The sequence below is a fragment of the Theropithecus gelada genome, chromosome 13 (assembly GCF_003255815.1).
Source record: "Theropithecus gelada isolate Dixy chromosome 13, Tgel_1.0, whole genome shotgun sequence".
NCBI lineage: Eukaryota > Metazoa > Chordata > Mammalia > Primates > Cercopithecidae > Theropithecus > Theropithecus gelada.
In genome coordinates this window covers 15,979,682-16,005,904 of record NC_037681.1, presented here as the reverse complement: position 1 = coordinate 16,005,904, position 26,223 = coordinate 15,979,682, and the positions used below count along the sequence as shown (strand labels likewise).

The following is a 26,223-nucleotide window of genomic DNA, read 5'->3' as shown; positions in this document are numbered from 1 at the left end:
GCAGCTGAGACGGGCTGCCTGTCACAGAGGACAGCCTCCAGGGACCAGGTCAGTGAGTGTGGCCGTGCAAGGATCGGTGGCCCTGGCTCCAGACACTAAGGAAAGCTGGGCAGAAGGCAAAAAAATATGGAGGACTGTCCGAGGAACTCGGGAAGGAGCCAGGAGTGAGGCAAGCAGCATTCCCTGACATTTCTGCCTAAGCAAGGGCTCTGCAGGCCAGGAGGAGACTGTCACCCACAATGGAATGGCCTGCTTTGGAAACAGCTGAGGACCTGGAAAACCAGCAGTTCCTCTTTCCAGTGTTGGACAAGGACATGAGAAAGACCCACAGCAACAAGCTGGAGAAGAATCGCTCCCTCTGTGACATTGAAGCAAGAAGAAAAGGCGCCCAGAGATTTGGCTACTTTGTTTGTTCTTCAAAAGGATCACCTGGTTCCTTTTGCTGAACCATCAGCTGAAATGGCCCTGTGTGGTACATTAGGTTCAGTAAGAATATACACCTTCAGCTATCTGCTAACAGAATCAACGTAACTTCGCGGTTTTGTGTGCAAAAAAAGTTTTCTACTTTTGGTGGCATTGATTTTGTAGATTCTCACTGATACCCAACTATAAGGGGGAGATGTTTACTTGTTTGAAATTCATCTGAGTCCAAATAATATAACCTGGGTTTTAAATGTTCACCACTAATTTTTTTAAGGCATCGTAAATTATTTAAAAGAAAATGCTTTCTGGCCAGACGCAGTGGTTCATGCCAGTAACCCCAGCACTTTGGGAGGCCGAGGTGGGTGGATCACTTGAGGTCAGGAGTTCAAGATTAGCCTTGCCAACATGGTGAAACCCCGTCTCTACTAAAAATACAAAAATTAGCCAGGCATGGTGGCACACAGTGTAATCCCAGCTACTTGGGAGGCTGAAGCAGGAGAATCGCTTGAACCTGGGAGGCGGAGGTTGCAGTGAGCCAAGATCACCCCACTGTGCTCTCCAGCCTGGGCGACAGAGCAAGACTCTGTCTCAAAAAAAAAAAAAAAAAAAAAGCCTTCTAAATATTTTCATGAAGGTGCAATAGATCTCCAGGGCACATGTTGCTAAACATGAATCATTTGCTTCATTGATAATTATATTTTAAGATAAATTTTATTGTATTTAGGGTTTACAACATATTATGGGATACATATAGACAGGAAAAGGGTTACTATAGTGAAGAAAATTAACATATCCATCATGTTACAGTTACTTTTGTGTGTGACAAGAGGAGGTTAAAATGTACTCATTTAACAACAGCTCCTAATGCCCTACAATGTTATTAACTACAATTCTCATGGTCCTCTAGCCTTGCTTAGCCCACTCATCTGCTACTTTGTATCTTTTGAACTCTACTTCCTCCTTTTCTCTCTTCTTCCACCCATCCCAAACCCCTGGTAACCATTATTTTCTTCTCTTATTTCTATTTTTTTTTTTTATTATTCCACATGTAAGTGAGATCATGCCGTATTTTTCTTTCTGTGTCTGACTTATTTTGCTTAGCGTAATGTCCTCCAGGCCCAATCATGTTGTGGGAAATGGCAGAGCCTCCTGATTCCCTCTTTAGACACAGTGCTCACTGTGGCTGGGCCTTACTTAATATCGTGCTTCACGCTGGATATGGTGCTGTGTTCTTTGCAAAACGGTTTCCCTTTTTTAGGTTAAAAAACAACCGTCAACAGGGAACAAGGTGTGTCCTAGCAGTCACTCAAGGAGAGAGACCCCGAATCAGTGGCCAGGAGAGTCAGCTCTGGGGTTGGCCACTGGTGGCCTGTACGGCTGAGGACTGGTCCCTCCACATAGGGACACCGGGCCCACTTCTGAAGACCACATTTCAGGGTGTCTTTGACAGTCAAGAAGCGGGGAGCAACTGAAGATATTTCGTCTGAAAATGGGGGACCTCTGGGGGAACAACGTCACTCTGCTCCAGTATCTGAGGGCCAACTGCATCCCTCGGATGGCTTTAATTTAAAAAAATTTTTTTGAAATAGAAAATAACAAGTGTTGGTGAGCATATGGAGAAATTGGAACACTCGTACATGGCTGGTAGGGATGTAAACTGGTGCAGCCGCTGTGGAAAACAGTTTGGTGGCTCCTCAAACCGTTAAAACATAGAATTACCATATGACCCAGCACTTCCACTCCTTGGTCTATACCCAAGAGAAATGAAAACATATGTCCCCACAGAAACTTATGTTAACTTATGAACAATGTTCACAGCAGCGTTATTCATAATAGCCAAAATATGGAAGCAGCCCAAGCACCCATCAGTGGATGAATGAAGAAAATGTGCTACCATATGTATATATAGGAATATTATTCAGTCTTAAAGAGCAAGCAAATTCTGAAACATGCCCCAATGTGGAGGGACCTCGAAAGCATGATGCTAAATGAGAGAAGCCGTGGCAAAAGGTCATATAGTCTCTCCTCTCTCTGAATATCCAGAAACAGAAAATCCTTCGAGACAGGGAATTAGGGGAGGTGGGAGTGAGAGCATGGCTCAGCGGGTACGGGCTGTTTCTCCGGGGAAATAAGAAGGTTTTGAATCCGGAGAAAGGTGGTAGTTGCACAATATTATGAATGCAGTGAATACCACTGAATTGTACGTTTTAAAATGGTTAATTCTATGTTATGTGAATTTTACCTCAATTTAAACAATAATCTGAGGGCTGTCATTCTGTGTGACCCCTGGACATACGGCAAGAGGAAATGACTAGAAGCTCCAGGAGCACAGCAGGGAGGAGGGGGAGCAGTATTTTTGCTCAGCAGGAAAAACTGACTAATAAATACAACTAGTAGGAGGTTGAAGAGGCCGCCCAAGAAAGCAGCAAGTGCAGGAGACTGTAGAGCGCCTGTCAGGTACCGCACTCAAGCCTGAGAGCGGCAGTTCTCACCCCGGGGACATGTGGGGTTCACTTGGTGGCACAAGAAAGCCACGCTTGGGCCCCACCCCAGGGATGCTGATGCTGTTGGCCTAAGGTGTGGACTGGGCATCTGGACAAAGGCCCCTGGTGGCTCAGCTTTAGGTGGAAACAGATGACCTTTTGTGTCCCTCCAACCCCACCTCGGCCCCAACAGGGATTTCTGTTTTAATGACTGCTGCCTGCGAGCCTAGGATCCTCACCATTCAGTGTGAGTGGTGTACCCACAGCATCTGTCTCACCTGGAAGCTGGCTGGGAATGCGGCGTCTCCCCTCCCCACCCCTGCCTGGTCAGAATCCATACTTTAGCAAGATCCCAGGGGACCTGTGTGCCCATCTGAGTTTCAGAAGTGCTGCTGGGCCAGGGCGTGGGGGCTCAGGCCTGTAATCCCAGCAGTTTGGGAGGCCAAGGCAGGTGGATCACTTGAGGCCAGGAGTTTGAGACCAGCCTGGCCAACGTGGCGAAAACCCATCTCTACTAAAAATACAAAAATTAGTCAGGCATGGTGGCAGGTTCTGGTAGTGCCAGCTACTCAGGTGGCTGAGGCAGGAGAATCGCTTGAACCTGGGAGGTGGAGGTTGCAGTGAACTGAGATCACACCACTGCACCCCAGCCTGGGCCACAGAGTGAAACTTCATCTCAAAAAAAAAAAAAAAAAAAAAAGGTGCTGCTGTTGATCTTTATTTGCAAGACACTTCGAGCTGCTTTTCCTCATTTTATCTTCGGAACAATCACCGGTTTGTTCAGCCATTTGATAGGGGAGGAAGTCCAGGCGCAGAGGGCTTCACTCACTCCACACGCCACGGACGGTGCCGGTTCCCCATGTGCCCCATTCAGGGCCTTCTCCCCCAGGCCCAGGGCCTGCTTCAGCTCTCTGTGACATCCACCACCTCCCTCATGTGCCCGCGGTGCCCTGCCCAGAGCCCAGGCTGAGTAAACATTGGATGTGCTGAAACTGCTGGGGTTGGGGAGACCCCGTGCCTCAGCTTGAAGCCTGATGCCGTGGGAATCCTCACTGCATGGCTCAGCCTGTCATTCACTTTTCCCTTTCTTTTTTTATTCTTTGTTTTGAAATAATTATAGATTCAAAGGAAGTCACCAAGAGGTTCAAGTTCGGTGTACCCACCACCTGGTTTCCCCCAGTGGCAACATCTTACATCACTATAGCACAATATCACCCCCAGGAAGGTGGCACTGCTACAAGGACACGTAGAATTCTGTGTCATTTGCCACATGTGTGGATTTGCGTAACCACCACCGTTTCTTTCCTTGACTTAAAAAAAAGGTGGGGTCCCCGCAAACACACTTTATAAAGACTGATTTCCTGCTGGCAAGAGAGCGAGCCTCCATGCATCACAAAGCGAGGTGGCCTGCTAGAGTTGTATGGTCAACGACCTCTGCCTTGCCTGGGTGAAGTGTCTCTCTCTCTCTCTCTCTCTCTCTCTCTCTTTCTCTCTCTCTCACACTCACACACACACACATGCACGCACACACATGCCATGCACTTTCTCTGTGGAAGACTTCAAACTGTTTGGTGGCTGTTCTCAGACCTGTTCCTCCTCGGCTGGGCTAGGGGAGGGGCCCACTCCTTTCACCTGAATTTCTTTTTAGAGGAGAAACTGACCCAAAGTCAGATGGTCTTCGGGACGGAAGTTGCTTTCATCTGTAAGAAAAGGAAACTGACCTAACCAGCAAGCAATCACTTGAAATCACTTCTCTCCCATGCTGAAAACATAGCTCCACACCAGTGTCTACCAGGGACTGGAATCTACAGAGCGAGAGGAAGAATTTGCATCCAGAAACCACAGGAGCAGATGACCCACAAGTGCAGCTATTTTACTTCTTTCGTGTTAAATTCTAAATAAAAGGATGATTATCTTTGAACTGACCCCAGTCCAAAGTACAGATGTCTGGCTGAGATCCACCAAGGCCAGATGTTGTCATCAGTGACTGGGTTTATGCCAGGCTATCGGTGAACTGGGTCGGAGATGGTGCAAGCAAAGCTGCTGGTTCAGGGCGGGTTCACAGCCCAGAGATTCCTAACCGAGGACATCAGCACCTGACTGGAGCGGGGCAATGAGGTTCCTGACCTGCTGACTCATTTGCAGAGCTGTATATCGGAGCCACACACGGTAGCGGCATAAACCTGAACTTCAGGTAGCCCCATGCTGTGGGATGCTGCAGATTTATGTGCCCACTGCTTGCAGCCGAGAGGACCGGCATGAATGGCTGTAATCTGTCACCATGGCACAGTCACAGATGGAGAATGCTCTGTTGTAACCAGCGCTCCCATTCTCCATGGGTTCTTAGCACCCTTCCCCATCCATGTTTACCTGTACAGCCACCTGTGCAGGCCATTCTTGCCCAGAATAGTACATGAGCTAAACAGCCATCTTCAGACGGTTATAAAACCTCAATTTATATGAGGTTTCAGAGTTTACAAAAGTTACGTCTTATTCCACCTAATGAAGAAACCACAGTCCAAAAAACTTTGGTGCCTCCCCCGAGGCCACCTACCTGGTCAGTGATGGATCAGCACCACAGTTCCCGTCTTCTCATTACACCTTCCTGTTGGTTAGGCCCCAGCCCACACAGAGAAGCGTTTCTGTTTCACCCCTGGAGAGGGCCCTGAAGCATCTGGTGAGTTTGTGGGAAGAAAGAGGAGAGGAGCAGCTCCTGCTTCCGTGGGGAGCACAGCCAGACTCCTCTCTTCACGTCCTGTCCCTTAAATGCTCTCCAAAACTGGGGGCAGGTGCTCAAGAGAACTTGACCCTGATTCTGGATTATGGGGTTTTCCAAACTCAGTACTGTGGCTGCGATCCTTGGGGCGTTTTGCAAGCTGCTTGCTTTTGTGTGAAACCCCTATATTTGTCAGTATTTTAAGTTTCTGTGAGGCTGTTCTTGAATTCAATTCCTTTCTCTTTGCCTAAATGCAAGTCACACCCTCATCTCCTCCCGTTGACCACATAAGAGGACTCAAGGGCACTGAGGAACTTAGCAGAAAGCAGACCTTCAGAAAGTACCTTCAGAAGATTAAAAAGAAAATTATTGCATTTGTTTTTCTACAACCAAGATAAGAGACAGTAGATAGAGGACTGTGTATGCCTTGTACAACTCACTAGCCCCACCGTCTCTGATACGGACCAGTTCTTCCTGCCCCTTGGATAAGTATCCCTTGTCTTATCATAACATCCTGCTGTGATGCCATGTGACATACATGCTCGCACACACACATTATTAAGACTTCACTCCTTGTGATCAAGGCTGAGAAAGATTGTGGTGGTGTTATCGTTAATAGAAGTTTTTATGACCTCAAAATGTTCGCAAGCTTGGGGTCAGAGATGGAGCATTCCTCAGAGGGAGTCGCCTGGGGTCCTTCTTACACAGACATGAACATAGTTTCTCCAGAGCAAGGCAGAATACACCGTTTAAACCATGTGAAGGAGGAAAGGCTCAAAGGAGTGATTTAGTGAGAGTCTAGGTAAAGACAAGAGAAAAATATTAATATTTCTAGGAGAGTTAGAAGGACTTAGTACTTCTGCCGTTTTGTTTTAAAATATTTTTTTTAATATATAAAGAGACATTTTGATGCTCCTTAATGAAAATGGCCTAAGATCCTTTATATATATATTTTTGTTGTTGTTGTTGTTGTTGTTGTTTTGAGATGGAGTCTCGCTCTGTCACCCAGGCTGGAGTGCAGTGATGCGATCTTGGCTCACTGCAAGCTCCGCCTCCCAGGTTCAGGCCATTCTCCTGCCTCAGCCTCCCGAGTAGCTGGGACTACAGGTGCCCGCCACCATACCTGGCTAATTTTTTTCATATTTTTAGTAGAGACGGGGTTTCACCGTGTTAGCCAGGATGGTCTCGATCTCCTGACCTCCTGCTCCACCTGCCTCGACCTCCCAAAGTGCTGGGATTACAGGCGTGATTCACCACGCCCAGCTGATCCTTTATATTCTTAATGAAAGAGGGAATGAATTACAATGAATATGTATTGCTTCTCCAAAAGCAGAAAAATTGTTAATGTTTTTATTTAAATCAGACATATACTTTTTAATTTATTTCCTTGTTTTTTTTCTTCCAAATAGGTTGCAAAAATGAAATTTCTGTTTAAATTTATAACATGCAAGAGTATATATGTGGCCTTGGAATGATTATTTAGTTCTGTTCTAAAGAATCTGATAGTTTTTAAATGAACTCCATAATTTAGCGTACTCTGGGAATTGAAAACTTCGTGCTTTATTTAGGTAAAGATAGGAATATAACACTATTAAATATACTGAGTTGCTTACTTAAGTAAATCAAGTGAATGGAACGTTCTTTGAGATAATGCTGTTGCATTCTAAGAAATGCTTTGACTAGTACGTAGGACTAATGTATAGCCTATTTATTTATTTATTTATTTGATGGAGTCTCGCTCTGTCACCCAGACTGGCATGCAATGGTGTGATCTCAGCTCACTGTAACCTCCGCCTCCGACGTTCAAGTGATTCTCCTGCCTGAGTAGCTGGGATTACAGGCATCTGGCTAATTTTCGTATTTTTAGTAGAGACAGGGTTTCCTCATGTTGGCCAGGCTGGCCTCGAACTCCCTACCTCAGGTGATCCGCCTGCCTCAGCCTCCCAAAGTGCTGGGATTACAGGCATGCCCGGCTAGCCAATTTATTTTAATAGCATTTCACTTTCAACTTTGTTAAATTTGGCTCGACATGTAAAATCATTTATTTAAAATTTAAAAATCCAAACTTCTCCCCATTTTATCCAGAATTTCAAAATTGCAGTGAGTTGTGGTCGCCTGGAAACCAGGTGTATGATACTTTGTTAAGCACACTAATTGGCAGCATGGAGTTTTGCATTGCAGAAGGCTCGTTAGTGAGGGTGGGTGGGAATCCACATTCCTCCAATTAGTGGGCCCTGAGCCGCTCGCACATTTAAAGTATGATTCAGTTTACCCAAGTTTGTTCGTCGTCAGCTCTTCAGGAAAATATTGTTACACAAGCCGAGGTCCCCTATCTGGCAACCTTTTGGATCGCGAGGTCCACACATAAAAGGACTCGCTCTGCAGGCTCCCTGGTAGCTGGTGAATATCTTGGGAATTTAAATATGAAGATAGTTGGTGTCCGTGGTTAGGATCTGTTATTTAAACGTAGAAGTATTTAAATATGCCTTTGGAGTTGTTTTTTGCATTGTGAGAATAGCCACCACCTGAGCTAACAATTCAATGAGTTTTTATACTGTCCCACATTCTAGCTGCTTTAAGGGATTGTGTTCTCAGGTCTCACAGATGGCCTGTGAAGGGGAGAAACTGAGGCAGAGAGAGGGTTAGAAACTTAACCTAAGCTAGGTAAGCAGCAGTCATGATGAGAAGCCAAGATCTTTCAGGATTGTTATGCGCAAGTCCTCGCCTCTCTTCGTGAATGGTAGATTTCCCATCTCCTTTAATATCTGCTGGATGAATTCATGAACAAAGGCCAAGAAACAGGAGAAAGAAAGAAGGAAGGAAGGATTGTCGGCTCTGTCCTTCGGTTCTTAAAAATGCCAAAGAGAAAACTTTCAGACAAGGTCATTTCCTGGAAGAGGTGGAGTAAACATTCCCAGCGTCATGAGTTTTTAGATTTGAATGTTTCTAAAATGTTGATTGACAGAACCTTCTAATACATTTGTTATGAAATGACATAAGGAGGAACAATGTCCAGCATTTTGGAAGAAAGGGCTCTAAATATTATGCATAACTGCATTGGAACAGAGTCCTTCGCTTCCTCCTTAGCCTGGGCTGCAAGGCCACTACTCCATTGGGAAACTACTCTGGGAGCCCTAGACTAACTCCCAGTTGCTCCTGAGCTGTTTGGGGAGTGGGCAAAGGGTCCTGTCCTCTTATGAGCCCCAGAGAGCAGGACCTGGCCTGCTGAGGACGCCAGCATTAGCCTCCAGGTTTGTGCTGGGCCCTCCTGAGACAACCCCAATCCAGACACTAGCTCCTGTAAGTAGATCACCCAAGACTCAGGGGAATTCCCTCCAAGTGTTCCATATTTTATCCAGCTGCTCAGCCAGAGAGGCCAGAAGTGGAAGCTTTTCTATCTGGACAGCTGCAGCCCAGACTGGACGCAGGAACAGCAGGAACAGAGCGGGGGCCTCCTCCGTGGCATGGGGCCTTGTACCCACCAGTCCCAGCACCACTCAACCACGGACTCAAATCCGTCCTTGGCCCCAGTGAGCCTCTAGGTATTGCCAGTGGCTGACAGAGAGGTGAGGGAAGAGGACGTCATGCAGGCGAGCTGGAAGGTAGCACCACAGTTTCTCAGCAGTGCTCGTGCAAATTACCACCAGAACGCACCCGTGCAGGCCCAGCAGCCTGTGCAAGTATTACGGTACCATATAGACATGAATTGATGCTTCTTTAATAACAGGGAAATGGCAGTGTGTCAATTTACACTGTTGTTTTTCTGCAGTTTTTTTCTTTTTCTTTTTTTTTTTTAAGCCATCTTCCCAAGTGTTCTCTGGATTTTCCTCTTACCTAGGTCCCCTGTCTGCCATCCACAGGCTGGCATGAGCCACCCAGGCTGGGTCTGGGATCGGCCGAGGGCCTGGGCTGGTGCTGGCACCGCCCCTCTCCGCGGACGGGCCCTGCGTTCGCATCATTAGTTCATCACCGTGGAAGAACTGGGCTGTCAAGCTGACCTACTTTTCTTGTTTGCCCACAGCAGGCTAAGCCTGTTTAGCCTTGTCCAGAGGGGCTGGGCAGAACAAGTTGCTTTCCGAGTCATACAGATGGCAGTCTTCTGAGTGAGTGTGGTTGAATCTGTTTGCCCTTTTCGCCATTAGTTTGCAGAGTTAGGGCCCAGCACCCAGGATGGCTTGAGCCCAGGTCCAAGCACAGGGGCATCCTGCAGCCCATATTCAGCCTCTCCTGAAGAGATCCTGCATTAAGATGAATTATTGCGGGAACCAATGCCAGGCTTCTTTCCAAACTTTAAACAGATTCCTAAATGGAAGCTCTTCATATTCTATACTAAGCCCGAAGAACATCAGCCACTTGCAGAGATGCCAGGAAGGTGGGACCCATGCCTGTGCTTGAGGGGTTTACCATCCAGTGGGGGAGGGTTGTGAACAGCAAAAGCCAAGGTGAGGCAGAAACAAAAGGATGGGGATGAGCCGTGGGGGCGGAGGAAGATGGTGTTGGAGGGGGATGACGTGATAAGGATGGGGCTAAAGTCACAGACTGGCAGCTTGTCATCTGAGGGTTTGAATGCTAGGACTTGGAACCATGTGAAGTGCTAGTAGATGTACATGTTATCCCCCCACCCCATATCTACTGCTTTTATTCTTTGCTGAAATATTACCATATTGCTGCCTGTGGGCATAAGATAGTGTCTGTTAGAGTTGTTCAGAGGAAAATAGTTAAGATCAGACTCAGACTGTCATGATTAAATAAGCTAATGTACAAGAAAACCACCAGCCGGAGCTTCATGCATAGTTTATTTCTCCAGCTCATGGATTTTGTGCGTAGCAACATGCCTTGTATCCTGGGCCTGGGCCTTCTAATTCTGATGCCATGACTTCTGACTCAGGGGGACGTGTCTTGGACTCTCCTTGACACCCTGAAGCCACCACCCAGAGCTTTGGAGGAGGAGTCGGGCCAGTGGGTGAATTGTGCCTTAACTGGGGCCACTTTAGACATTTGCAAAAGGAGGAACTCAGTCTCTTTAAAAAGAAAAATATGTACTTCTCATTTCTCTTGCAGTTTCTTCAGCATTATTCAGAGGCAGAGTGACAGGTGTAAGGAGAGAGATCTAAAACATCCTTAATTTACAACGTGAATATCTGAATGGACATTGAGAAACTGGAGATTTCTAGTCCTGCTGAGGCAACACCCAAATGACCTAGAGATGACATAAAAGTTGGTCATTTCTACATGTCCGGTTACTGGTGATGGTAACGTTGATCACTCAATTAAGGCAGTAGCTCTTCTTTAGACACTCAGCAAACATTTATTGAATACCTGTATGGGACTCTGAGTCTTGGTGTTTGAAGAGGGAAAATGGAAATATTCAACCCTACATTGCCTAATCCTCACTAGGGAAAGCTATAAGCTCTTGGTGAAGGGCTTGCATGGGGCTTTCTGTTTGTCGAGGTTCACCCTGTATCCAGTGGCTCTTCTAGCACGAGCAGAGACATGCCCTTCGCCGTGTGACATTCGAGGAGACCAGTTGTCCTGACCAGTTTTTTTTCCCTACTGACCTGTGGTCCCCACATCCCAGCTTCTCTGCCTACTGGTTGGTCTTCCTGACATTGGTTTTGTTCCTGTGTAATTTGATCCACGCACACATTTTTACCAGACCGGATATCCTGAAGTTGGGCTGGTTGGGGTTTTGGGAAAGGCATGTCCAGGATTGGTTCACTCTGTGGATTAGGGTCTAGTTGTATCAAGGTGGTGGGAGAAAGGCCACGCCGGGCAGCAGTCACCAATAGATCCCAAATTCCCAGCTGGACCTGCATCAAACCCAACCAACCAGGGTTTTCAGACAACTCAGATTTTAAAAAGACAAGCAGCAGCCTATCAGTTTGGTGACCTGGCAGATACATCTCAATGCTTTTCACTCTTTAATTGACTTTTTAAAAATGGTGAATGAGTGCCATTTTCCGTATTAATGCATCGTTGTGTAGATTTGTGTAGATGCTATGGAGACGTCCCCTGAGGTTGAGAACCTGGGGTGGGCATGTTCGGGGGCGGGGAGGGATATGTAGAACAACTTAGAAGGATCGAGGTTTATCGAGGTTTTCCTCGCCTGCACACCGTCCTCCTGGCAGTGTGCAGTGGTGAGTTCCTGGTTCATCGGGAGTGAGATGGGCACCCTCCTGCTTCTGTGTGCATACTGATGAGGTGTCTAGCTTTGCCAGGTCTTAGCGTGACACACCGGGATGACAGCTAACAAGGTCACGTCTCTGAGGGTTGTTAGGCCCCAGCCCTGGTATAGTGCCTCTGCAAGGCATGTCGGGCCCCTACAGTGGGCTGCCTGTGTCCAGGGAGCAGTCCAGGCTCAGAGGTAGTGCGAGCTCTCAGCTGGCCTCAGGGCCCAGCCCAGGCCCCTCATCATCTCTGACTATAGGGACAGGTGGGTGCAGAGAAGGGGTGGCAAAGTTAGTGACGTTGATCTCCTTGATAGTTTCTACCCCCGAATGCACCTCCACACAAAATTGTGCAGGCCTTCCCAGGGACCCTAGCCTATGGGGAATCTCAGGGCAGGGAGAGGTGCAGGTGCTGTGGGCAGTACCACAGGTGTCCCTGTACCCTCAGGTTATCAGGCCCAGATACAGTGAGGAGCCAGCCACTCAGAGCCACTTGAGGGGCTCCAAACGCCCCATTTTCTCATGCCCCGGGGCCTTTGAACAAACCATTCCTTCTGCCTGCATGCCTCTTCCAGGTTCGGCTGAATTGCATGATAGTGACAGTGGAAAGAATGGAGGAGGATCTAACATCACAGATACTTTAGCAGTGAATATGTTAAATCTGTGACATCATGAGAGAGTCTTGGGTGTGAAGGAAGAGCGCTCCTTGCTGCTGGTGCTGTCCCAGCTGCTCCCTGCGGGGCCCCTTGTAGCCCATGAGCTTGGCTTGGCCCTGGCTGAGTCAGCAGGGGTGGTGGGCAGGAGGTCCCTGGCTGCACAGGGAGGGCCGGCAGTGCACTCTCTGCTTAAACTGTAAGTAAAAGAAGTGAGGATGAGCCGGGGGCGGTGGCTCAACGCCTGTAATCCCAGCACTTTGGGAGGCTGAGGCGGGTGGATCACAAGGTCAGGAGATCGAGACCATCCTGGCTAACACGGTGAAACCCCATCTCTACTAAAAATACAAAAAATTAGCTGGGCGTGGTGGCGGGCGCCTGTAGTCCCAGCTACTCAGGAGGCTGAGGCAGGAGAATGGCATGAATCTGGGAGGCGGAGCTTGCAGTGAGCCAAGACCACACCACTGCACTCCAGCCTGGGCGACAAAGCGAGACTCCGTCTCAAAAAAAAAAAAAGTGAGGATGACAGGAGAAGGAAGATGGTGCAACATGAGGGTGCTTCCTACCAACCAGGTGTGCAGCATTGGACACGCGTGAACACATGACCTGCGGCTCTGAAGGTCCTGCCTGTTCTCATTCTAAAGTCACCATTTCTGACCACTGTGCTGTGGAAGGGGAGGCAATTAACCAGTTGAAGCGTCCCAATAGATTCTCCTATCAGTTGTGAAAAGTGGGTCTATCCGCTTCAGGTTACAGATGAGGTCATCCTGCCTAGGCTCCGAGGCCACCATACCAGTGAAGGCAAGAGCACTGAGGACATTTCAACCTAGATCTGGCTAGTTCCCAAACTAATTCTGCTGCCTCCTATGGTTAGCAATTCACATGAAACCTCCTACATTTTGATGAAATGTTATTTGAAACTCTTGATGTTAAACCCAAGATTCCACAGTCTAGGTGTCCAAAACTAATTTGACTTCTTGTTTCAAGGGCACCTACTTTTGCTGTCCTTGCAAACTTGAGCACAGTGAAGAGGAGCGTTTCTGAACCTAAAGGAGCACTTGGGGAACAGTTCTGTGGAGGGAGATGCCGGTTGGAGCAGTATTTTGTGGATTCATTTCAGTTTGTCTGTGGCAGCTGAACAGCGGTTTCCAACAAAGGCTTTCACTGACTCAGCTCCAAGCGTGACTCATAAATCTCCTTTTCCCCTCTTGCTGATTTTTCTATGCATCTATCGTCCACACCCTGACCACACACTGTCACCCATCAGAGTCTCCAGTTGACTCAGGTTTACACTGTGCCATCTGAACTCTTGATAGAGAGGCGCCCTAAAAGGAACCTGAAGCGATTGCAACATAAATGTCAAAGGTTGCAAGAATAATATGTCGTGTTAGGAGGGCCCTTCCATCCAGATATCATGGTCGTTTCTATCTTGAGAATTCGTTGCTGACCGAACAATGTTATTGTATGTTTACTTCATAACAAATTTTCCAACTTTCTTCATTCCTTCGTTGCATATGTCACCCTCTCTCTGAATAATGAATCATCAGATTCTTGGAAAAAGAAAAGCATGAAGGAGGAACCATGGTTGTAACAAGCAGATAAAGCTTCAGCTTGGCTTTTTAGACGCTCGTGGTGGTGTTTGCCTATGGTCATGATGCTCGTGAGAGTCTTATCTTGGTTTCTTCTAGCAATCTGGCTCTACGAGGCTCCAGCAAGCACCATGAGACCCGGCTCCTTGGGACAAGGCTGGAGAGGGCTAGTGTTAGGATTGGATCTGTCCGCCTTGCCATTTCCAGGTCAAAGAATGTGCCAGAATGCGATGAAAACTACTTAGTTGGAGGGGAATTGGGATTGCAGGAGCTGCTGGCTGTCAGGCTTTCACTGTCCATCTCCTTTAGAAATTTATTTTTTATTTTATTTATTTATTTTTGAGATGGAGTCTCGCTCTGTCGCCCAGGTTGGAGTGCAGTGGCCTGATCTCGGCTCACTGTGGCCTCCAGCTCCCAGGTTCAAGCAATTCTCCTGCCTCAGCTTCTTGAGTAGCTGGGATTACAGGCGTGTGCCAACACACCCGGCTAATTTTTTGTATTTTCAGTAGAGACAGGGTTTCACCATGTTGGCCAGCTGGTCTAGAACTCTTGACCTCAAGTGATCCGCCCACCTCAGCCTCCCAAAGTGCTGGGATTAGAGGCGTGAGCCACACTGTGCTTGGCCTTAGAAATGTATCTTTTCCCACTGAATGAATCATTGCAACACCAAAAACTATTCCCTGGAGAGGAAGAATCAAAATGTGGAAGTTATTTCCTAGCTTCCCCAAATGACAAAGGAAGATAAGTGAGCGTCGCAGTTCATCAGCAACTGTTTCTCAAAGGCTTTTTATTCCTTAACATAATGAGGAAAAATCATTACCAAGCTCCCATGTGTGCGATACAGACGTTAATCCAAAACGACATGAGGTCCCCTCACCAGGGACTGGCTGGGAGGACAGAAGGTGCACACTCTGTCGGCAATAAATAAACCCCCGTCAACTGGGGAGATGCGTGTGCTTGGTTTTGTCTCTTATGATTTTAACTTGTTCTTGTTTTCAGTATTTTTTTCTTTTGATTAAATTCTACCAGGCTTGGTTGGTATAGTGGGGAGGAGCATTAGGATTTTCCAGCTAACTTGGGACCTGTTATTCAAACCACTTCTCAGCCAATTTCAAAACATCATGATTTTATGTTTGTAAAAACACAGGCCTTGCAACCCAACAGGCTCGGGGTAGTCATTTCAGGGAAAATTCATGATGATACAGAGTGAACCAGTGGGCCTATAAAGACTTTACAAAAATTCTAAATTAAAAGACACTGAAGAGGAAAGTTTAGTAGTGATTCCAGTGATTCTTTAACATGGTTTGGCAAACTGCTGTCTGGGGACCAAATCTGGCCCACAACCTGTTTTTGTAAATAAAGTTTTATTGAAACACAGCCATGCCCACTCATTTACATATCGTCTATGGCTGCATTGCACTGTAAAGGCAGAGTTGAGTGGTTGCAACAAAGAGCGGATGCTCTACATCTCAAATAGTTACCAGGTGGCCCTTTAGAGAAAAGGGTCGCCACCTCCTGCATGAGTGGAGTAACATGTTTTTCCATGCATGCTGCATGAGGTCCTCTCTGGAGACCTGGGTGAGCTACTATTCCCTGGGGGAGCCTGTCACTTGTATGACTCATTAGTCTTCTGTCTCACTGCTGACACACTTGGGACCCAGGGCAGATATGGCGTGACAAAATAATCCTGCTGCCATTTCCAGGTCCCCGTTCGCCAGGGGCCAGAATTCTAATCAGTTGTGTAGTGGATGGCTGTGAGAAAGAATATTCTAATGCCTTTGGGGCAGAAATTTCACCCGGGTGCGTAGATGTCATTTGCAGGCTTCACTTTTGTCCTTTGCTTCAGTTAGAGTCAATAGATTTTTTTGAGGGTCTGCTGTGTGAAGGAAAACCCCAGTCATTTCACCTGATAGTCATTCCATTCCCTTCTCTCCTACCTCACAACCTCACAATGGTCAGTTGCTTTGCTGTTTAGTTATGAGCGGCTCAGGGTCAGTGATAACCAGGTCCATGCACGTTTGTGTCTTTCCACAAAGTCAGACTTTTATTGATGTGATTTCAATCACAAAAGCTGTAGGCTCCATTGAGTTCCCAAGGAGGAACTTCCCCTTACTACTTCCCATTCACTCAGGAGTCAGAGCCGCCAGCACACAGGCTCAAGCCACTCCACAGGTCAGTCAATATTGCTAAACCATGCATAATAGTACACTTAATCAATATATAAATGTTATAGATTAAACATTGCACAATAAATGAAGTAACATTTAACATTGAAAGAAAAGGGATAGGAAAAGGGGTTAATGAACCAGTCCAGGGAAAGGAACGTGGGGAAAAAAAAAGAATGTCCTGGCCTGTTGTGGGCAGTCCATTGGTCTCACAGGGAAGAGTCTTTGACGTGGGCAGAGCGTTGGGCAGTGGATGCTGGGTGCTGATCACAGGCGACAGCAAGATGGGGTCTGTGGGGACAGCCGTTTCTAGCTGGTGAAGTCCTGCTCTTATGGCCGTCGAGTCCTCTGGTGAGGACTGAGTGGAGGAGTGTGCTTGGTTATGTCCTTGTCGGAAGCAGTCTTCATTGATTAGGCCAAACATCCAGTCTTGTTGGCAAGGTACCTTTTAAAACGTAAGCTGGAGTCTTTCTCTAAGATGGAGTTACTGGGTCAAGGGTGCTGTCTACAGGTCATCGCTAGCTAGTCCAGTATTCTAGATAGCATGTGTGTGTCTGTCTTTCCACCATGCGTACACACATATACACACACATGTTTTCAACACTGGTAGAAGGGAATGATTATCCTGTTTCTCCCAAAGACATTTGTTGGGCTTAAGCACCAGTTTCTACTGTGAGCCCTTTAATTCATGATCATTATTGATAGTGTAGTTAAAATTCTGCAGCTACAATTTTGTGATGATTTCTTTGTGCCGGGGACTGTGCTGGGGGGCTTCTCTTGGATTCTCTCATGCCTTCTCACAGCCACACAGTAAGAAAAGCCCTTCTGTTCTCTCACTTTGCAGTTGGGGAGCTAGGGCTGGGAGCATCACACTTGTCCAAGGTTATACAGAGATATTGAAGGGCAAAGCCTGGGTCGGTCTCAGTTTGGGTCACCTGACCCCAGGCCACCACTGCTGTTCTCCCCTTCACAGATGTGGATGCTGGACCCAGGAACTCTGACACCCACTGTGCCCCACTAGCTCTGCCTGCCAGCAGCAGGGGTGGCTGTCTGCCAATTCCCTTGGGAGTTCCAGCCCTCCTCCCTGCGACCCCCTGCCCCCACACTCAGTGCTCCACTGGCCTTGCTTGATTAGATTCCCAGCTGGTCTGTTTACTGGGCCTGGCAGAGCTCCTTACCCCCATGCTCCCACTCAGCGGTCCTCACAGTCCTGTTTGCAGCAGCCACAGGTAGTCCCTAGGGGTGGGGCAGGTTCAGGCTTCAGCTGGAGCCCCCGCCTGCAGGTGTCTCTTGGCTGTAAGGCACTCTTCCTACCAATATGGCCTTTTCTGTCTCTGTTCAGGAGCCTTTCTCTGAAACCTTAGGTGTGTGTGACCCCAGAGTCCATGTCTGTTTCACCCCTGGTGACCTCCTTACTGTGCAGAGAATGTGTTCATTGACATTCAAAGTAGATAAGAAAGGCTGAAGCTTAGTGTCACCTCCCTTAGCAGGGGCTCAGTGGCCACAGTGTGAACATAAGGGGTAGGACAGTTAGGTGAGGCAGGTGTTCAATGAATGGAACTCACCTAGAGCTTTCTGTGCCCCAGGCATCATGCTGGGCCCTTTATTGCACACAGACCTGCGACCTGCCTCCCGTTTGCACCTTGTACAATCGCTGCCTGGTGGGTGTTAGCTGCATTGTGTTAGGAATGAGGGGAACAGGGGCTCATGAGGTTTAAGGGGCCTGCTCAAGGTCATAGAGCAAGTAGGTTGGAATGGAGATTTAAATCAGACTGACTCTGAAGTCGGAAACCCCCTATTCTGAGCAGCAGTGGGTGGAGAAAGGCCTCCTGAGTCAGTGCCAGGAGGCAGAGCCCAGGGTCTGCTCTGTCCCCAAGCCTGTGTCTGTGGGCAGGCCACTTAGCCTTGCTGGGGAGTGGTGCTGCCTGATTTATGAGTGGAGGATAACTATAGCCAGCCCATTCCACCCACAGAACTGACGGAGACAAAATGAGATTATGTTTTTTCAGAACTTGGCAGCTGCCAAGGTTTGGTGAGGGACCCATTGGGCCTTCCCAAAGAGCCCTGGCTGTCAGTGCTGTCTGAGCGGATTTTCCCTTTAGTCAGTGGCTCCTGCACATGCAGAAGTTTTTGTTTTAATTTTAGTCACTGGGATATAATTGTACCTTCACATGTACTTTGTAAGCACTATTACTGTGGAGCCACCGTGATCGTGGAGAGGTTTGTGGGAGTGAATGTCAGGTAGTGGCACAGGAATTCAGATAGGGGTTTGGCCCTGGCTGTGTCCTTCCTTTCCTTCCTCCCTCCCTTCCTCCCTTCCTTCCTTCCTTCCTTTTCTTCATTCCTCATGCATTTATTGAGCACCTAATATGGGTAAGGAGCTTGTATTAGTCCATTCTCATGCTGCTATAAAGGACTGCCTGAGACTGGTACTTTATAAAGAAAAGAGGTTTAATTGACCCGCAGTTCACATGGCTGGGGAGGCCACAGGAAACTTACAATCATGGTGGAAGGGGAAGCAAACACGTTCTTCTTCACATGATGGCAGGAAGGAGAAGTGCTGAGCAAAAGGGGTAAAAGCCCCTTATAAAACCATCAGATCTCATGAGCACTCACTGCTATCATGAGAATAGCATGAGGGTAACCACCCCCATGATTCAATGACCTCCCAGGACACGTGGGGATTATGGGAACTACAATTCAAGATGAGATTTCGCTGAGGACACAGCCAAACCTTACCAGGGCTGGGCGAACCATCATGAAATGGGGGAAGATGCAGTTTGCCTAATCCTTGCCATCAAAGTAGAGAACCTGTTTTTGACTGTCTGCTGCAGGCCAGACTTTGCAAACTTAACTTCATTTAAGTTTCAGCGCTGTCCTCTGAGATAGGTGTCTGTCACTCATGTTCAGAACCTCCACTGCCTTCCCATCTCACATAGAGCTAAAGCCACAATGCCCCTTGACCCCTGGCTCCACCTCCCCTCACCAACGCCATCCCTGGGCTGGCCTCTGGCTGCTCCTCGCATTCCTTGCTGTCTGGGGGAGGCACCCTCACTGCTGACTCCCACATTCCCTTCAGGTCACAGCTCACATAGCATCTCATCAAGGAGGTCTTCCAAGGCTCCTTAAAACATCAGAGCAAGACTCCCCGAACCCCGTCCCACCCAGGATTCACCTTTTCCTGCACTGCAGTGATAACCAAAGAACAGGCTCTGTGTTTACTTATTTGCTTGCTTGCAGTTTTCCCCAACTCCCCTGACACATGCATCCCCCACCTCGTGTAAGCACCATGAGAGTACCAGCTTTGCTCACAGTGTGTTCCCCCTTGTGCAGGCACTCAGGGAGTATCTGTTGAATCACCGTATATCATATGCAGATGGCACATTTGTGCTTTGGCAAATACATTCTCCTGCCTCATCACAGAGTCCAAGAGGAGAGGCAAATAGAAGGAGATAGTACACATGGTGCATGGATCAGAGACCTGCACATTGTTGTCAGTTTTCCCAAAATTGATCCCCAAATTCAATTCATTCTCAATCAAAATCTCATCAAGCTATCAAACCTTTTTTTTTTCTTTTTTTCTTTTTATTTTTGAGGAACAGGATTTCATGCTGTTGTTTAGGCTGGTGCTCACTGTAATCTTGAACTCCAGGCTCAAGCAGTGTTCTTGCCTCATCCTCCCAAGTAGGTAGGACCACAGGTATGCACCACCATGACCAGCTAATTTTTACTTTTTTGTAGAGATGGGATCTTGCTATGTTGTCCAGGCAACTCCTGGCCTCAAGCAATCCTCCTGCCCCCAAGCAATCCTCCTGCCCCAGCCTCCCAAAGCAATGATATTACAGGCATGAGCCACTGCACCCAGCTGCATCAGGTATTTCTATAGAAATTGACAAGCTAATTCTAAAATTTATGTGGCTGTGCAAAGACCTAGAAAGGCCAAGGCAAACTTGAATAAGAACAAAGTTGGAAAGCCGACCCTACATTTATGTCAGTAATGACTGCACAACTTTAGGAGTTAAGATAATGTGGTACTGCCATAACAATAGACAAAGGGTGTGGTGGAATTGGGAAACATAGAATTAAGTTTGTTTGAACAACAGAGCAGTTATATTTTCAAATGAAATGCTCGATGTGTTTCCAGATGAAGGGCCTCTAAATGTAAAGCAATGACTCCAATTGTTAATCTGATAAAAGGTTCAGTCATTATATATCTAAGTCCAAAAGTACAGGGAAAATCATGTAAATTTTTCAGCTTAATAACGGAATCTACCACTTTAAATTTAGACATTCTTCACCTAAAAAATAAAAAAGATCTGAAAGTTGAAGGAAAACACCTTGTACACATTACATGTAAATGTAACTAACATACGTCTTATGAGTGAGTTTATCGCCACCTCAGCCAGGTGGCCAAGGCTGGCATCCACAGTGACAAGCCATGTTGACGGCATGATGTGATAAGGAGGATACTTTACTTCCTGGGCCGTCTTCTCAGAAACCTGTATTCTGAGCCTGACTTTGAGAAAAACATCAGACAAACCCAAACTGAAGAACATTCTACAGATACTCCTCAAAATTGTCAAGTCTTCAAAAACAAGGAAAGCCTGAGAAACTCACAGAGCCAAGGGGAGTCCGAGGAGATATGCTGACAAAGCGTGCTGTGGTGTCCTGGATGGAGTGCTAGAGTGGAAAAAAAGACGTTACGTAAAAACTGAGGAAATCTGAGCGCAAGTTTGTCTAAAACTTATGGACTTTTTTTTTTGAGACAGAGTCTGGCTCTGCCGCCCAGGCTGGAGTGCAGTGGCGTGATCACAGTTCACTGCAACCTCTGCGTCTCAGGCTCAAGCGATTCTCCTGCCTCAGCCTCCCGAGCAGCTGGGATTACAGGCATGCACCATCACATGGGCTGATTTTTGTACTTTTAGTAGAGATAGGGTTTCACCATGTTTCCCAGGCTGGTTTCAAACTCCTGACCTCAGATGATCCACCCGCCTTGGCTTCCCAAAGTGCTGGGATTACAGGTGTGAGCCACTGGCACCCAGCCTGGACTTTTCTTAATAATGTATCAGTATTGGTTCATTAATTGTGACAAATGTGCCATACCAATGTCAAATGTTAGTAACAGGAAGCTGGGTGTGGGGATAAGGGGACTTTCTCTACTCTGTTTGCATTTTCTGTAAATCTAAAGTTGTTCTTAAAAATGAAGTTTATTTTTTAATAAGTTTATCTTATGTGTCTTCACTCCGCAGACATCCTGACTCTGTGTCCTGCAGAGTTGAAACACATAGGATAAATGAAGCTAAATATAGTCCATAAATAATGCACATAAGACCACACACTATTTGATGAAAGTGCTAATGCAATTCAACAGGGGAATAAATGCCTTTTTAACAAACTATTCTGGAGGAACAGGGATGTCCATATTGGGGGCGTGGTGGGGGTGGGAGGTGGTGAATAATGTCTGAGCCCTGTCCAACACACACATAAAATTTAACTTGCAAAGGACTGTGGATCAAAATGTGAAAGCTATGTGATGAAGTTTCTAGCGGAAAACATAGGATAATTCTTCACAACATTGAGGTGGCAAACGTATTTTAGAATACAAAAATCATTAACCATAAAATAAAAAGTTGATCAATTAGACTTTACCAAAATTTAAAACTGCTCATCACAAGACACCATCCAAAAAGCAACCAAGGCCACCCACAGCCTGGGAGAAAATGTTCACAATACATATTTTCTGACAAAGTACTTGTACCCAGAAGAGATAAACTTCTATGATCAGTATGATGAAGACTAACAGTCCAATTTTTTTTAAGTAGGCAAAAGAATCAGACATCTTACCAAAGAAGATATCTAAATAGCCAGTGAAAAGTGCTCTGCATCATTAGTCTTCAGGGAAACGCAAATCCCAATGAGATCTCGTAACACACCCACGTAAATTACTAAAATTAAGACAATATTAAATGTTAGAATGGAGCCACTGGAACTCCTTGTACACTATTAGTGCAAATATAAAATTGTACACTCACTTTGGAAAACAGCTTGGCAGTTTTTAATAAAGTAAGCATACAGCTACCGTGTGTTCTAAGAATGACACTCCTAGATATACACACCCAAGAGGAATGAGTGCTTATTTCCACAGAGACTTCTATGTGACTTAACACTGGTGATGTTAATGCTGACCAGTAGGTGAAAGTGGTGTCTGCCAACCTTCTTCCCTGTAAATTGTTTTTCTTTTGTAATTAATAAATATCTTGAGAGCAATACTTTGAAACTCTGCAAATATCCTGTTTCTCCCCAAGCTTTTTCCCATTAATTTTAGCATCCATCGGTGGATCTTGCCTGCAACAATGATTACTATGGTATGCTGATGGTGATTTTCTTTTCTTTCTTTTCTTTTCCTTTCTTTCCTCTTCTCTTCTCTTCTCTTCCTTCTCCCCTCCCCTCCCCTCCCCCCTCCTCCCCCCTCCCCTCCCCCCTCCCCTCCCCCTCCTCCCCCCTCCCCTCCCCCTCCTCCCCCCTCCCCTCCCATTCCCCCTCCTCCCCCCTCCCCTCCCATTCCCTCCCCTTCTCTTCTTTTTCCTTTTTGTGGAGAACAGTGTCTCACTATATTGCCCAGACAGGTCTCAGACTCCTGGGCTCAGGCTATCCTCCCCACTCTCCCTCCCTAAGGGGTGGGATTACAGGCATGGGGCATGATGGCGATTTTCTATTGCCATTGTTCTTCTGCATTTATTAATTGGAATCTTCTGTAAGAGGAAGCTGTCTCCCTCCCTCCTCCTACCTCCCCATTTGTTTATTTATTTGGGGGCTCTTTGTAAAGGTGTGGGTGGAGAGTAGGGAACCAAGAGGGACAGAGTGGTTACCTGAGGTGGGGAACGATAAAACAAATAAGACTCATGAGTAGTTTGTTGCACAGGCTATGATCAATATGGTTGTCACCTATTTTGTTGCTCAGGTTGTCCTGGGAACCCCTCTCAGCCTCTCTTTTCATCAGGCTCCCGTAATTATTGTTATTGTTGATTATTATTTCTTGTGTGGTCAGTTGCTAGGTGCAGATGCCTGGATTTCAAATTTGAGGGGATGTTACAAAGCTTAAAAAGACTCCTGAGAGTTTGTGTTCTAGGAAAACCCAAGAAACCCAGAACTGGAAGAGCCCCGAGAGATGAATATTACCGGGCGTGTTCCCTTCTCACTTCCCTGAGGCTCCCCTGTGCGGAGGATCCTGTGGACATGGCTAAAGGAGATGCAGCAGGAGATCAGAGGGTGGGTGGAGAATGAGAGTGAGGTGTTTATTCCCTTGGCTCCCTTCTTGTCCCTTCACTGAAGGCCACCTCCTATGGGACACACTCCTTCCAGGTTTGGGAAATGATTTCCCTCTTGTCCCTTCCCCTCAGAGGTATTCACAGCTCTGCCGTTCCCCACCTCAGGTAACCACACTGTCCCTCTTGGTTCCCTACTCCCCACCCACACCTTTACAAAGAGCCCCCCCTGTAAATCAACGCTCCTCAGAGGCTCCCACCTGCCGTCTGCTTTCCTACGGGGACCCTGATTCACACACCTCGTGACTGTCTACGCCACGTAGGACACATGGTTATCTGGGGTAAAGGCTGTACGGCATCCCTCCATTGTTCACTCTGGGGGTTAATCACCTCAACCATTATGTCTCAGCTCCAAACAAAATCTCCTCTGCTTTCATTTAAGCTCCTTTTCTGTTTTCTGGCACTCTGTGATCAAAAGAAAAAAAAAATAGCTGCTCAAAATCCTTCTCACTGAAAACTATATGGCTGAGAAGAGTCATTGTCACCCCCAGACTTCTCTGTGATTCCTTTAACCTGATCTCAGAGGACTTCTTTTCTTCCCTTCCATCCTGTTCCTTGTTTGCCTTCAAGCTGTTTCCAGATCCTATTATTAAGTAAAAGGATGACTCTAAAACGCAAGGGAGGATGGACACCCACGCTCACAGCAGCCGAGGTGGAGGTAGCCCATGTCCACGGACATATGAACGGGCAAGCAAAACACTGCATTTCCGTATGCAATGGGATATCACTCGGCCTTAAAAAGGAAGGAGATTTTGACCCATGCAGTGACATGGATGAACCCTGAGGACATTATGCTGTGTGAAATAAGCCAAATACTGTCTGGTTCCACCTTCATGACGGACCTGGAATAGTCAAATTTATAGAGACAGAAAGTAGAAGGGCAGTTGCCAAGCCTGGAGTGAGAGGGGAATGGGGACTTCTTGTTTCATGGATAGCTTATGCTTTGCAAGGTCAAAGAGATTTGGAATGGATGGTGGCGATGGTTGCAAAACAGTATGAGTGTGCTTAATGCCACTGAGCTGTGCACTCAGCAGGGGTTAAGACAGTAAATTTGTGAGGTGGATTTCATCGCAATTTTTTAAGTTAAAAAATAACATGGTAGACAGCAGAGGTGATAAAATAGTAAAAATATCAGCACGGAGCCTTTGTGGCAGGTGCAGTGAGAACTCAGCTTAGGGGCCCTCTCACACTGGGTGCAGCTCAGCTGAGTGGCTTAGCCAGGGGTCAAGTGAGAGGAACGGGACAGGGAAATGAGAGGGATGCTGAAGAACAGGAAATGGGTGTAGAGCATCCAGGTTTTGTAGATTCAGGAAATGTCTGCAGGATAAACATACAAATCACAGAAGATGTGGTTGATAAAGAATAGCCGTTAGTCATTTTTAGATGTTTAGTTTATGACTCAGCAACCCTGGTCATCCAAACAGGATCCCAGGAGCTCAGGAGAGTGGACTGAGGAGCAGCAGCTAGCCCTCCTGTGGACAAGCTCTGTCCAGGGGACCCTGGTAAAGAACACAGCGCAGCCGGGGCTTTGGTCAGCCACCATTCTCCTTGGAAGCACAGGCTTGGGGTAGGGCATCATTCGATGAATTGACATAAAATTTTGAACAGATTCCATCTGGAAAACATTAAGCACAGGCCTGTTTGCAGATGTGTTAACGCTGACTGAACTGTGATACAGGCTTTAACTTCTAAGCAGCATTTCTTGCTAGTCCATGGTGGAATACGCCTGCTGTTGAGTGCATGGGCATTTTGTAAACAGGGGCTGTGGCTGCAGAATTCATCTTTGCTTTGGCTCAGACCCATGTTTGTGTATGTAGGTGACCAAAATCATAAAGCTCAATGAGCTCAGAGAAAGATTGATTGACTCCATTGAAAACTTTTATCTGAAACTTCACATTTCAAGAGTACTTGGTGGTGCATTTGCGAAGTGTGGGTTTGGGAGTTCCGACTGAGGACCCTGTGTGTTGAGCAGAGAAGCGTGTGGGCAATGGTGATTCACCTTCTCCATGGTCCCCACCTTTACCTCGACCACACTTTGCCCTCCCAGCCACCGCAGCCTTCAGCCTCCCACAGCTGGCATTGACCTCACGAGCTCCCTGAGAATGGTTCTGCTTGGGGGCGCACCCCAGACAGGTGGGGCTCTGGGAAACGTGTGAATGAAGAAAGGAACCAGGGCTGTGCAGCTCTGAGGGGTGGAGGGAACCCAGGCCTGTGTGTGGTAGGAGGGGAAGCTGGGTCTGTGGGCCTGAGACGCATCAAGCCAGTGGCCTGGGAGAATAGAGGCTCAGGCGGTGAGGAAGAACATTCCCGGATTGTTACTTAATCTTTCACATTTGTGCACCTTCGCTGTCTCAAGGAGAGTAAATGCCCTAAGGGAGGAACTGCGGATGACACTCCTTTGGGGCTGATTCTTCCAGGCCGCCTGTCAGAGGAGCTTGTGTGGTTTGAATGGACAGATAAACAAACCCTCTCCTTCAGGATGTCATAGGCTACTGGGGTCCTGCAAGCAGGAGTGAACAATGCCTGCTGTGGCATCACTAACGGATCCCAGGCGGCCACTGGGAGGTGCGTGTGACCTAAGGCTTGAGAGGAACAGATGCTGCTTCACTGAGCAAGTCTGGACAGCAGTTCTCAAAGTGTGGTCTGGAGACCCTTGGGGTCCTTGAGGTCAAGACATTTTTTCAAAATATAATTAACTCGTT

General features: G+C 47.1%; 1 protein-coding gene across 2 annotated transcripts in view; it reads left to right on the top strand.

Moving 5' to 3' along the window:
* The window catches only part of NPAS2 (neuronal PAS domain protein 2), a 175,712-nt gene that overhangs the window by 55,774 nt on the left and 93,715 nt on the right, over positions 1-26,223 (top strand). The gene's annotated exons all lie outside the window — the stretch shown is intronic.